General features: G+C 38.7%; 1 non-coding gene across 1 annotated transcript; it reads left to right on the plus strand.

Moving 5' to 3' along the window:
* Positions 1 to 308: 308 nt before the first annotated feature.
* Positions 309 to 415, plus strand: LOC116744849. Its single transcript, XR_004347177.1, has one exon. It is a non-coding gene; the product is annotated as a U6 spliceosomal RNA (small nuclear RNA).
* The last annotated feature ends 13,528 nt before the right edge of the window (positions 416 to 13,943 follow it).

The raw sequence follows: 13,943 nt of genomic DNA on the forward strand, positions 1-13,943 counted from the left end.
AATTAATATACTGAAACTACTAGTCTTCATATATAAAAATAATAGTTTCATATTAGAATTAGGGAATATATTTTTAAAGCAAAAAACTTAAGGTGAAATTAGCAAAATTTATGAAGGACACAGTAAACACTCCTAAATGACAAATGCATTTTAACCTTGGGAAACATCTTATTCTTCGATGAGAACATTCAACAGCATAAAAAGAAATCGATAATTCTCTTAATTCAGTACAAACTTCATGTGATCCCGCATAAAAAAGCCAGCATGTTTTTTCTCTCAAGAACTAGACAGGTTAAATTTAAAGTTCAGTGCTGGCTTCGGCAGCACATATAATAAAATTGGAATGATACAGAGAAGATTAGCATGGCCCCTGCACAAGGATGACACACAAATTCGTGAAGCATTCCATATTTTTTTTAAATTTAAAGTTCATATGGAGGGACTTCCCTGGTGGTGTAGTGGTTAAGAATCCACCTGCCAATGCAGAGGACATGGGTTCGAGCCCTGGTCTGGGAAGATCCCACATGCCACGGAGCAACTAAGCCCATGCGCTACAACTACTGACCCTGTGCTCAGAGCCCATGAGCCACAACTACTGAGCCCACATGCCACAACTACTGAAACTCGTGTACCCTAGAGCCCACGCACCACAACTACTGAAGCCCACGCCCTCTAGGGCCCACATGCCACAACTACTGAGCCCACATACTGCAATTACTGAAGCCCATGTGCCTAGAGCCCACGCTCCACAACAAGTGAAGCCACCACAATGAGAAGCCCGTGTACCACAACGAAGAGTAGCTCCCACTCACCACAACTAGAGAAAGCCTGTGCACAGCGACGAAGACCCAATGCAGCCAAAAATGAAATAAAATAAAAAATAAAGTTCATTTGGAAAAGTAAGGAAGAATAACATGAAAATGTTTGAAAAAGAACAACAGTGGAAGAATAATCATACCAGATGTTGTTTGTGTTATGTTAAAGACTGAATAATGAAAACATTGTAGTACTGGTGAATAATTATACAGGCAATATGAATGGAACAGAATACAAAGTTCAGAAACATTGCAGATATTTTACGAAGTGTAGTGTATATTAAAGTGAACTTCAACTCAGTAGGACAAAGAGATTTTTACATATATGGTAAACTGAAACTATTTTACATACACACATAAACAAAAAAAAAACAGTTATTACCTAAGGAAACCACAAGGCAAAACACAAAACAGCACTGCTACAAAAGGTGAGAGTGACTCACCAGTGGTGTTCCAAGCTCAACATTTGTCAGAATAAGAAGTAGGAAGGAAGACATAATAAACAACTGGTGTTTATTTGATGGGGGAAGGGTACTAAGCCAAAAGCAGCAAATAGACTGAACCTGCACAGCATGTCTACATGACTACAACTGTTTGCCTTCAGAAGAAAGCAATAGGTGCGGGAACTTGGACATGATTCATAGGCCAGTTGCTGGTAATGCCCAAGAAGGAAAGGAAAGCACCCACATCCACAGTACTAACCAGTAAGGTAACCTGATACCCCATAACACGAAAATATATCTCCCCTTTATCTCTTTCTCTTTTTTTTTTTTTTTTTTGGCTACATTGGGTCTTCTTTGCTGCACCTGGGCTTTCTCTAATTGTGGCGAGCTGGGGCTACTCTTCATTGCAGTGCACGGGCTTCTCACTGCAGTGGCTTCTCATTGCAGAGCACGGGCTCTAGGCACATGGGCTTCAGTAGTTGCAGCACACAGGCTCAGTAGTTGTGGCACATGGGCCCTAGAGGGCACAGGCTTCAGTAGTTGCGGGGCACGGGTTCAGTAGTTGTGACGCATGGGCTCTAGGGTGCATGGGCTTCAGGAATTGTGGCTCGTGGGCTCTAGAGCACAGGCTCAGGTGTTGTGGTACACGGACTTAGTTGCTGCACAACATGTGGGATCTTCTCAGACCAGGGATTGAACCTGTGTCCCCTGCATTTGCAGGCGGATTTTAACTACTGCACCACCAGGGAAGCCCTCTCCCCTTTATCTCACAAAAGCAGGTCAGCTGCAAATCCATTTTTCCACTCAAGCTGACTACAAAGAAATCAAGCTGAATGAATGGAAGACTGCCTCCAAAAAATGGTTAGAGAACAAAGAAAACCAGAATTTTAGAATAAGTTTAAATAGCATCCTCAATAGATATAAGGAACTAAGAAATCTAGAAAGTGGAATCACTTAGATTATACAAAATTTTAATTTGTACTCATTGAATTAAAAGTTCAGTAGTTGGCTTGAATAGCAATAAGTACATAGTGAAAAAGTAAATCAGGACACAAAAAATAGAGAAACGAGCACCAGAATGCAGCAGAAAGGAATGTAGATATAGAATGTGTATATAAACTTGACATTCAGCAATTTAAAAATTTTTGGAGTGATCGGTCACATATCTATTTGAAGATCATATTCACTATGACCCTTTACTCAGAAAAACGTACACATCTACATATACTCATGTGCTGTTATGGGCAATAGCAGGGACTTACTTAACCTCCAGCAGGACTTACTTAACCTCCAAAATTCACAAATGGACCACACCTCCTGAATGACAATAGCCATCTAACAGAATGTCCAGGAGACAAGAACAGAGAGAATTGTGGGGAGGTCATGTTCTTCACAGGAAGATGGAGATTTCCAAAAATAAAGATGGTTAAGAATGCTCAGATTAAATTAGAACCATCATGTGGTTAGCAGAAAAACATCTATATCCCCAGTTTTGAGTTGCATATTTCTTCACATTTTAACATCTCTGAAATTGAGTTTAACAAACTATGTAGCCTAGTTTAATTAGTAGTGATTTTTTAGTGATAAATAAAATAAGTGGAATTACAACCCATGGCTTCTTAAATTCAATCACATGCATTAAATAAAAATACAAAAAATAAATAATACCGAGAAAGTTCTTAGAAAAAATTCAGAACCTGAATGATTAACATAAAAATTCTGAATGTTTCAAAGAGAGAAAAAACTGTGTACTTACAAAAGAACAAGAATCATATTAATATCAGACTTTAATCAGTGACAAATATTTCAGGAAAACTGTCTAAATATTTAAATTAAAAGGAAAATAATTTTGTATTTAGAATGCCATACTCTGCAAAACAGAGAAGGAGAGTCTAAGCAGAACAAAGAAATCTCTGTGCTGACAGCAAATGAATATCCAACTTCCAATCAAGAATTATAGACATTTGAAGAAGCAGAAAAACATCAGTTCATAGAAACAGATGCAGAAATGACAGAGACAATAAAAACAGCAAGGATGTTAAAAACAGTTATTATAAATAAGATCCAATGCACAGGAAAATATGGACATGATAAGGAGAGAAATTTAAGATAAAAAAAAAGTGGCCTTTCTGGAGGTGAAACTATAACATCTGAAATGATATTATATGAAATTAACAGCAGGTTAGACATTAGAAAAAGTCTAGTGAACTTACACACATAGCAAAAGAAAGTATCTAGAAAAAAGCTCAGAGGGAAAACAAACAAAATCTGGGGGGAAAAAACCAAAACACAGCAATAATGACCTGTGGGATAATACTAAGAGGTCCAACATATGTATAATTGTAGTTCTAAACTACAAGAAGCAAAAGCAGATACAACTGAAAAAGAAATAAAGAAATCTATAATTACAGTTGGAGATTTCCACACTTCTTTTTCATTGATAGGACAAGTAGACACAAAATAAAAATAAAGACTTGACCAACTGTTTGTATCAATCAACTTTACATTTATAGAACACTTCATTCAACAACAGCAGAATACATATTCTTTTCAACTGCATATAAAATATTCATCATAATAGACCATATTTGGGGCCATAAAATAAGTCCCTATAAGTTTGAAAGGCTTGAAATATATGATATGACCACAATAGAATTAAGCTAGAAATCAAAAGTAAAGATACTTGGAAAATCTGCAAAATAATTAATATTTAAACAGCATATTTCTAAAGAATCCATAAGTCAAGAAGAAATCATGTGGAAAATGTAAAACTTTTAACCTGGTGATAAAGAAAATATACTGAAATTTGTGAGAGGAAGCTGAATAAAACTACGCAGAGAGGAGGGAAATTTCTAGCTCCAAATACTTGTATTACAAAAGAAAAAAGTTATCAAAATCAATGATCTAAGAAACTATTAAAATGTGTAAATTAAACCCAAAGCAAACAAAATAATAAAGAATGGAAATCAATGACAGAGAAAAAGAAAGATATAGAGAAAATCAATTAAAATTTAATAGGTTCTGTGAAAAGATCAATAAAATTGACAAACTTATACCAGAGGTGATCAAGAGAAAAGAGAGAACACACACGTTATCAATACCAGAAATTAAAATTGTGGACATCAAAATCTCAAATAAACAACCTAACCTTACACCTAAGGAACTAGAAAAATAACAAACAAAATGAAAATTTAGTAGAAGGAAAGAAATCATGAAGATCAGACCAGAAATAAAATAGACACTAAAAAAAAATAGAAAAGATCAATGAAACTAAGAGCTGGTTCTTTGAAAATGTAAGCAAAATTCATAAACCTTTAACCAGACTCATCAAGGAAAAAAGAGAGAACCCAAATTAATGAAATCAGAAATAAAAAAGAAGTTAAAACTGACAACACAAAAATATAAAAAGGATCATAAGAGATTACTACAAACAAATATGCAATAAAATGGACAACCTAGAAAAAAATGGGCAAATTCCTAGAAATGAACACTCTCCCAGGACTGAACCAGGAAGAAACAGAAAATATGAACAGACCAATTGTCAGTACTGAAATTGAATCAGTTATTTTTAAAAGCTCCCAACAAACAAAAGTCCAGAACCAGACGGCTTCACAGGTAAATTCTAACAAACTTTTAGAGAACAACTAACACCAATCCTTCACAAATTATTCCCAAAAAATTGCAGAGGAAGAAATGCCCCAGACTCCAGGGCCGTCAAGCACGCACGCACAGCCAGGTGCAGCCTATTGAGCGAGGACGCCAGAGCCTGACCCAGAGCTTCAAAAGCCCAGGAGGAAGCTGGGAGCTTCAGACCTACGTGTGTTGAGCACCCTACTTTTGTTCTGGGTAGGAATGCTGATGTCCACCATGGGTGTGACCTGGAACGATGTCTGGCGGGAGCAGGGGGGCGTGGTGGATTTTGTGTTTTGTCCCTGGGGAAGCCCAAGCGCCTGGAGCCGGGCCTGGCACGTAGCAGGTGTGACGTGTGTTTGTGTGTAGGTGTATGTCCCGAATTGGGGTGGCCCTCTGTACCTGACCTGCTGGTCACCTCGAGCTACTCTGCAGCCGGTAGTGGAAGTGGGTGGAGTCGTGTTGCCGTGTGGTGTTTCCTCTGGTGTATCTATTTTTGGATTAAGTGTGAGTCGTGTTTGAGCTTGTAAGTGACTGGAGGAGACATTAACAGGAAGTGGTTTGTGAGTGTGATCTTTCTGTGTAGAATTACTTATATGAGGTAGAGAATGATGTGATGCCTTAGGATTTTGGTTTTGTTGAGTGGATGAGATAGTAGGTAACTGAATGTGTCTGTTTTTATAGATGTGTTAGTATTTATATGATGGTTACAGAAGGGATGTGGTTCTCTTGCATATGTTCTATGGTGGCAGACTGCTGAGCGACTCATAAACCGTGCCTGACTGTGACTAGCTGGATATCTGATACCTGCTTTTATTTGAGCCTACAGAATTGTGCTGGCAGTTAGGTAAGTGAAATAATTATATGTGTAAGAATTGAAAAGGAGATTTAGACTATCATAATTTCCAGATATCATTGTATATCTGGAAACTCCATGTCAACTAATAACAATATATTGAATTGAGTAAGACTCCACGCATTGCTTGCAAACAAAATATTTTATTAACTACTACTTTAAACACGTCTGTGTGTTTTTTCATGCTCCTAAATGAAGTCTTGGCAGATTTGATAGCTTCTTCAGTCACTTACATCTTACAGATGATAAAACTGAGGTCACTCTCAATAAGTATAATCATTTTTGCTAATTAAAATATTCTCTGGAAAAATCATTACTTCAAACTTCATTTACAGCAAAAACTTTCCACCTCCTGCAACTTGGAATTTCTTCTCTAATATCCCAGTCTGTAATTTGACTACTTTACTTTATCCCTCTCTGTACGTGGTCTCTGGCTCTTCTGGGATTGAACCAGGGGACAAGAGAAATAAGGAGCAAGAAAAATATCACTTGATTGGTATTGCAGTAATCTAACTAAGGTTATGTCTTGCCTTGGTGGCATTCAAAGCTGACTTTTAAAAATCTCTTTATTTTACAATATTTTAATTATGAAAAACTTCAAACATACCACCAACTTGAGGGAGTTTTACACTGAATATTTATATACTCACCACCTAGATTCTATCCTTAACATTTTATTATAATACCTTTGTCATGTATCTATCCATCTCTCTATACATCCAGTAATCCATCTAATTATTATATGCACTTCAAAGTAAATTGCAGACATCAGTACACTACCTCCTAAATACTTCAGGAAGCATATTAATAAGAGTTCAATCTTTGTTTGCCTTTCTGTTTTGATGTACATACAGGAAAAAATGCAGAAATTTTGAGTGTACTTTCTTGGTTTTGACCAATGTGTATATGTAATCCAAACCCTTATCAAGATAGAGAACTTTACAATCACCCGAAGAAGTGCCTTTATGCTTCATGGTGTCAAAACTCACAACCAACCATCCAGAGGCAAATATTGTTCTTTTTGGGGGTAGGGAGCTGCAGGTTAACTTTGCCTCTTTCAGAATATCATATAAATGAAATCTTACAAAATATACTTGTTTGTGTAAGTGTTCTTTCAATGAGAATGTTTTTGAGATTTTGTATATATATTATATATAACGTATATATAATATTGTTGGGTCTATCAGTAATTCATTCCTTTTTATTGCTAAGCAGTGTTTTATTGTATGAATAATGTATGGTTTATCAGTTCTTACAGAGATGTACACTTGGGTTGTTTTGGCTAAAATCTTTTAATAACATTCTTTTACAAGTCTTTCTGTGATTATAGTTTTCATCCTCTTGAGTAAATAGCCAGGAGTGGAATTGTTGAGTCATAGGGTGGGTGTATGTTTAGTTTTATAAGAAACTTTCCAGATGTTTCTCCATTTTCAAGCCCCACCAACAATGTCTGAGAGTTCCAGTTGTTCCACAAAATCCAGGTTTAGGAGTTATTAGCCTTTTTCACTTTAACCATTCTGGTGAGTGTGCAGTGGTATCTTAGTGGTTTTAATTTGCATTTCCCTGATAATTAATGGTGTTGAGTTCTCTTACATAAGATTTTTGGCTATTTGTATATTTTTATAAAATGTCCAAAAATTATTGATTTGCAGAGTTCTGTATGTATCTGGATACCAGTCCTTTGTCAGATATATGTTTTATGAATATTTTCTCCTACTCTGTTCCTTGCCTGTTTGTTTTTGTAAAGATGTCTTTTGGTGAGAAGTTTTTAATTTTGATGAACTCTGAATTTATCACTTTAACCTTTAATGGTTTTTGTCTTCTGTGACCTAAGAAACATTTGCCTGTCCCTAAATCACAAAATCTTATGTTTTCCAATAATCACTCTTTTGTTTTAGCTTTTATATTTAGGTGTATGACCAAACTATTATTATTATTATTAATTATTATTATTATTTGGTATGATGGTTAGATAGGGTAGGTAATCATGTCCTCTGCAAAAAGATAGTTTTACTTCTTTCTGATCTATATGCCTTTTAAAAAACAAATAACTCAATCGAAAAATGAGCAGAAGACCTTAATAGACTTTTCTCCAAAAAAGACATACAGATGACCAGTAGGCACATGAAAGATGCTCAGCATCGCTTATTATTAGAGAAATGCAAATCAAAACCACACCGAGACATCACCCCACACCTGTCAGAATGGCCATCATTAAAAAGTCTACAAATAACAAATGTTGGAGAAGATGTGCAGAAAAGTGAACCCTCGTACACTGTTGGTGGGAATGTAAGTTGGTACAGCCACTATGGAAAACAGTATGAAGGTTCCTCAGAAAACTAAAAATAGAATTACCATATGATCCAGCAATCCCACTCCTGGGAATATACCTGGACAAAACTATAATTCAGAAAGATACATGCACCCCTATGTTCATAGCAGCACTGTTCACAATATCCAAAACATGGAAACAACATAAATGTCCATTGACAGATGAATGGATAAAGAAGATGTGGTACATATATACAATGGAATACTACTCAGCCATAAAAAAGAACGAAATAATGCCATTTGCAGCAATAGGGATGCAACTAGAGATTATCATACTAAGTGAAATAAGTCAGAAAGAGAAAGACAAATACCATATGATATCACTTATATGTGGAATCTAAAATATGGCACAAGTGAACTTATCTATGAAACAGAAACAGACTCATAGACATAGAGAATAGACTTGTGGTTGCCAAGCAGGGAGGGAGAGAGAGGGAGGACTGGGAGTTTGGGGTTAGTAGCTCCAAACTATTACCTTTAGAATGGATAAATAACAAGGTCCTAATGTATAGCACAGGGAACTATATTCAATAACCTGTGATAAACCATAATAGAAAAGAATATTTAAAAAAAGAATGCATATATGTATATAACTGAGTCACTTTGCTGTACAGCAGAGATTGGGCACAACATTGTAAACCAACTATACTTCAATTTTTAAAAAAATTTTAAAAAAGAACATAAGGACACAAATGTGATATGGTGAGACCATCTATTAAATATGCACTTGAAGTCCCAGAAAGAGGACTGAGACAATAGGACAGATGTAATATCTGAAAAGAGAGTAGCTGTTAATTTTCCAAAACTGATTTTTTTTAGAAAATCAAGAAGCCCTACAAATCCCAAACAGGAAAAATCACATATATGCCAAAAAACAAAACAAAATCTAAAAACACTGAGAGAAGAAAGGCTATATTGCTTTCAAAGAAACAAACATAACATAATGGAAGTCAGAAGTAAGGTAACAGAAGTGCTAACCAAAAATAACTGCCTTCCTAGAATTCAAAATCCAGTGAAAATCCTTCAGAAATTAAGATGAAACAATGATATTTTCATATAAAAGTATTGAGAGAATTTGTCACCAGTGGACCAACACTAAAGGAGACTCTAAAGGATGTTTTTTTTAAAAAAGATTTTTTTATGTGGTCCATTTTTTTAACTTTTTATTGAATTTGTTACAATATTGCTTCTGTTTTATGCTTTGGGTTTTTGGCCATGAGGCATGTGGGATCTTAACTCCCCAACCAGGGATTGAACCCACACCCCCTGCATTGGAAGGCAAAGTCTTAACGACTGGGCCACCAGGGAAGTCCCAGTGTTTTTTAATAGACAGAAGAAAAACAATCTCAGATGGCAGCTTGGAGATGCAGGAAGTAATAAGTAGCAACATCAGTGTGTAAAATGGTGTTGAAATTCCAAAATCCATAAACAGCAGTCAGACATATTGGGTCAAATAAGGTGACACCTGCTCCAATAAAAAAAAAAGTAAATGCCATGAATAACTTGTGGTAGGGAAATTTTTCATAAACAAGACAATAAAAGCACAAAACATAAATAGTTGAAAATGCCATTACATCAAAATTAAGAAATTTTATCAAAAGACTTCATAAAAATAAAAAAACAAGTCATAAACTAGGAAAAATAATTACAACATATCATATAGCAAACAAATGACTAGTATCCAGAATATATTAAAGCTCCTATGAATCAATAACACAAGGAGCTATACCTGAGGAGTGCAGATGTTGGTTAAAAACCTGTGAGTGACTTTTCAGGCCTGACTATAGGCTGTTAAAATGGCTTTATGTGTCACAAAAAAAAAAAAAATGGCTTTATGTGGCAGGCCTACAGGGGTAAGCTGCCCTCCCCATACCAGACTTGGTACACTGCCAGTGCACTGCAGTTTCTGAAGGGAGTTGCAGTGAAGGACTCAGGCCCCCCTGGACAGTTATGCTCTTCACATATTTGCATTCCTACCCTTGGTGACTTCTTTCCCAAGTCTCTGTATCTGAGACCTTGAGCAGAGGTCTTCTTCAGATATCTCTGCTGATAATTCCTTGTTAGGAGAAAGCTTGAAAATACTTTTCCCCACTCTGACTCAGTACCCAGTACTTTCCCATTCCTAGGGGAATCCAAGGGGGATCCCTTGTCCGCTCTCTGATCCCAAGGTCCATAAAAGTGCCAGAGCCTTTTGTTCAGGACTCCCTCAACAGTGAGAAGATTCCCACATCTGCACTGATCCACCTGACCCTCAACTGGTGCAACTGATCTCTTCCTGGATCCTAGAAAAGACAGCCCATAGAAATTCAGACACCTTCCTAGGCTGGGCTTATTCTCATGGACTGCCACAAGTCATCATAAGATGCCAAAACCACATGGAAAAGTTGTCCTGCCTGCCAGACCCTGCCCAAGACTAAGAACACTGCCCAGGGATAGATTTCACAGCCAGTGGGCCAGGATATTCTTGGCAGAGAAACCAAACTGGGCCTCTTCCTATCCAGAGTCTTGCTGGATCCTGACTGCAATTGACACTCTCTGGGTTTGGCCTAGCCATCTACGTGAATTCCACTGACTTAGACCACATAACCCAGGCCCTACAAGACCACATTTGCTTCTTTGGATTTCCTGAACATATTGTTTCTGATGGCGGCCCCTGATTTGTGGCCCAAGGCACACATCAGTGTGCCCAATCACAGGGTGTATGGACTCTCCATGCTCCATATCACCCCCAAGCTGAAGGGATGATTGAGCATTTAAAGGACAATTAAAGGACAGGATTAGGGACTTCCCTGGTGGCACAGTGGTTAAGAATCCGCCTGCCAATGCAGGGGACACATGTTCAATCCCTGGTCCAGGAAGATCCCACATGCCGCGGAGCAACTAAGCCTGTGTGCCACAAATACAGAGCCTGCGCTCTAGAGCCTGTGAGCCACAAATGCTGAGCCCGCATGCTGCCAACTACTGAAGCCCACACGCCTACAGCCCATGCTCTGCAACAGGAGAAACCACAGCAATAAGGCACTGCAATGAAGAGTAGCCCATACCCACCACAACTAGAGAAAGCTCGCACACAGCAACTAAGACCCAGTGCAGCCAAAAATCAATCAATAAAAATTTTTAATAAATAAATAGATAAAGTATACAATTTAAAAAAAAAGAAAAAGGACAGTATTAAGTGGCTGATGGGAGGAGACAAGATAACCCCAACATGGACTACACATCTCAGGTAAGCAGTCTGGGGTCTCAATGCAGCAATTTCCCCGTAAGGACACTTCTCACTTGTGCCATATGTTTGGTCAGAATGTTGTTACTGAACAACATTCTGCATTTTGGGGAAAATATAACCTTTCGGTCTGTCCCTAAACAAACCTTAAGGGTCCCCTTATCTGCACACAGTAAAGCCAATCTACTGACACCTGGTTGTGGTGAAGGAAAGTGCAGCATTTATTGCAGGGTGCCAAGCAAGGAGCCCATGTAGCAAGTGCCTGAAAGACCCGAACTCCCTGAAGGCTTTCAGGGAAAGGTTTATAAAGACAGGGTGAGGGAGAGGGGTTGTGAGTTATATAATCAGCTTGTGGACATTCTTCTGATTGGTTGGTAGTGAGGTAATCGAGAGTCAGCATCATCAACCTTCTAGATCCAACCAGCCTGGGGTCTGTGTGCTTGTAGGCAGCATATAGTTAACTTCTTCCACATGGTAGGGGTTTCAGTATCTACAAAATAGCTCTAAAGGATATGGTTCAGAATATTATCTGTAGCCCTTGACTTTCTTAAGTGACTAAACTGTTATTGTCCTGCTTGACTGTTTTCCTTTCTGCATTTTCTCACTTCTCTGATTACTATTCAGAACTCAGGGAAGGCCTAGAAGGCTAAAGTTTTTCTATAGACAAGAGGCAGGCAGAGGACACTGGGGCGGGGCGGGGAGGTGGAATCTGTCTTGGGAAGACCCCATAGGGTCCTGCTCGGTTACCTGGTCTGCTCCCTTCCTTCAATTGTACATCCTTCTTTTATAGTTATTGACACCTTAGTCTCCGTTGGGGACCCTGCAAGGAGCTTCCGTCTCCTTTGACCACTTTCTGGAAAGTCAGATAGATGGAAAATTAAGATGGCTATTAAGCAGTAAGGGATGGGGGGTTATATAAACCCGTTTTGGGGTATTTTAAAAATTCAAATTTTTGTGCTAACCAATTTTTAAACATAATGTGTCGTTCTGGTTAAATTATAAATTCTTTCTGTGAAAATGCTTTTGTCCCTCTTGCATGCAACCCTTCCAGAAGAAAGATCTATTGGTATTAAACAAGAAGGAAGGAAGACAGTAACCTGTGTGCAGGGTATGGATTTTTGCCTACAAGGACTTTGAAGATAATAACCATCAATCTGAGGTTTCTAGGTCAATATTTTCCTTAAGGTGACCCTGCTGTTTTGTCCCAGGTAGCCTCCTGGGATGGATATCAATATATAGAATAGAAACTTTTCTTGAGCCACAAGAGAATCTAAGCCCAAAGATTTGGATTCATTTTTCTGGCAGGGGCGGGGGGTGTGGTGGTTGTGGTGGATGAAAGGTGCTATGCTTGCTCATGGTATAGGACACATCACAGTCGATGGGGGAAAATTCTCCTGGTAGGACAGGAGCACCTTTGGCCCAGTGAGCCCAGGAACGGGGGAGAGAGGGAATGGAGATCTATCATCTCTCCTCTCTCTCTTACAGAGTACCCTGTGTGACCTCTACCTGGAAGTGGAGGCCTGTTTGTTTATCCCCATGCAGCAAGAAGTACCATTAAAGGAAAAAAATGTCTATTTGGCTGGCCAGTAGATAGCCCAACACTACTAGGTGGTGGTTTGCAACCATGGCTGCCAGAGAGCACTGCCCTTCTTTTAGGGCTTTGAGGGCTGTTAAGTTTTAATTATATATTTGGTTATTGTCTTGGACATTTCTTGATTGGCATCAATTATTTTGTTTTGTTGTATAGTATTGTGGGCTTCTAAGGCAGCACCAGTAACTCCCAAAGTGGTCAGCTGAATAGGGCAGTTGGCAAGAATACAGTACACTTGGTGCATGGGAGTAAGACTGATGTGGTTTGTTTAGGGACAGACCAAAATGTTATATTTTCCCCAAAATGCAGATAGCACAAGTCAAATTATTTTGTATATTATATTATATTATGTTATATTAGGGAGTGGGGCTAGAAGCTGGTTCTGGGAAGCAAAAAGCAAAAGGGTTAAAGGAGAAGGGAGGATAGTTTGTTGTGGCTGCGGCTGAATTGGGAAAGTAAGAGAAGTGGAGAGAGCAGCAAGGGGTCTTTGGGTAGAGGAGACCTTTGACAGCAAGGTATAATGAGGGCTTGGTCAGGGAAGATTCCATCTAGGATGAGTCCAGCTGCGGGGCTGAGGTTATCTGATGGTCCATCAGGCTGTCACAGAGTTGGTTAAGGGTGAGGCCATGGCCTTAACTAAGTTTGTAATAATCTTTAGCCAAATTCAGGACCTTGCAGCATAAACTTTGTTGGTTGGGAGCCATAGAAATTTATGTGGTTGGATAATGAGAGGCACAATGAATAGAAAAGAGGTTACTACCTTGGCATCATATTGGGGATATAAAAATCCCCAAGAAGGAACTTCCCTGGTGGCACAGTGATTAAGAATCCGCCTGCCAATGCAGGGGACACGGGTTTGAGCCCTGGTCCGGGAAAATCCCACATGCCATGGACCAACTAAGCCCGTGCACCACAACTACTGAGCCTGCACTCTAGAGCCCGCGAGCCGCAACTACTGAGCCCATGCACCACAACTGCAGAAGCCCACGCACCTAGAGCCCGTGCTCTGCAACAAGAAGACTCCGCAGTGGAAAGCCCGTGCACTGCAACGAAG

Source organism: Phocoena sinus, chromosome 19, assembly GCF_008692025.1.
Source record: "Phocoena sinus isolate mPhoSin1 chromosome 19, mPhoSin1.pri, whole genome shotgun sequence".
NCBI lineage: Eukaryota > Metazoa > Chordata > Mammalia > Artiodactyla > Phocoenidae > Phocoena > Phocoena sinus.